Raw genomic sequence first — 1068 nt, forward strand, 5'->3', positions numbered from 1 at the left:
ATGAATACATATGTGACTGTGTGCATGTATGTGTAAAGGTGTACATAGACAGAGAGCACAGGATCAATTGAATAGGAAGGGATGATACTTAAAAGGTGAATTTAGGAGGTGAGAGAGGAATATAATGAGAGGCGATGGGGAGAGACAGAATGGGGTAAATTATCTCATATAGAAGAAGCAAGAGAAAAATGTTACAATGGAGGGGAAGAAAAGGAAGGCAAAAAGGTTTGAGTCAACATTATTCTTATTGAATTTGCCTTAGGGAGGGAATGACATACATATACACTCAATTATGTATCTTGCCCTACAGGAAAGTAGGGGAGAAGGGGATAAGAGGGGAGGATGATAGAAGGGAGGGCTGATTTGGTGGGGAGGTAGTTAGAAGCACACAGTTTTGAAAAAGGAAAAGGTCAAAGCAGAAAATAGTAATAAGTGGGGGGGGGTATAGGATGGAGGGGAAAAATAGTCAGTCTTTTACAATCTATCCGCTATGGAAATGTTTTGCTTAGCTAAACATGTACAACCTATATTAAATTGTTTGTTTCCTAGTGAGCGTGGGTGATTAGGGAAGAAGGGAAATAATCTAGAAATCAAAGTTTTAAATCAAATGTTTAATACACACACACACACACACACAATTGTTGTTACTATTATTTTATATGTAACTGGAAAAAATAGGATATACAGTCACTGGGGCATAGAGATCCACCGTGCCCTACTGGAAAGTTATAGTGGGGATGGGGGAAGATATGAGAGAGAGCAGATTGGGGGAGGGGATATTTAGTGGGTTCACTATTTTAGGGTAGTGGGTAGGGGAAAAATTGGGAGAAAATTTGTAACTCAAAATCCTGTGGAAATGAATGATGTAAACTAAAAAAAAATTAAAAAGAGGGAGGAAAAATAAGAAAGTCAGGGTGCAAAGAGTGGGGATTTGAAAGGTACGGCAGAGGGAAATGTGAAAAGTCAATAAATGATGGTCAGAGAATTGGATTTTTTTTTTAAACAGGGGTAGTTCAATTGTGGATGATGCAAAGATCAAAGTTATGACCATCTTTGTGTGTATATATA

This window comes from Petaurus breviceps, unplaced genomic scaffold (genome assembly GCF_028583685.1).
Source record: "Petaurus breviceps papuanus isolate PSGF00001 unplaced genomic scaffold, PetGlider_PUasm1.0 90823, whole genome shotgun sequence".
Lineage (NCBI taxonomy): Eukaryota > Metazoa > Chordata > Mammalia > Diprotodontia > Petauridae > Petaurus > Petaurus breviceps.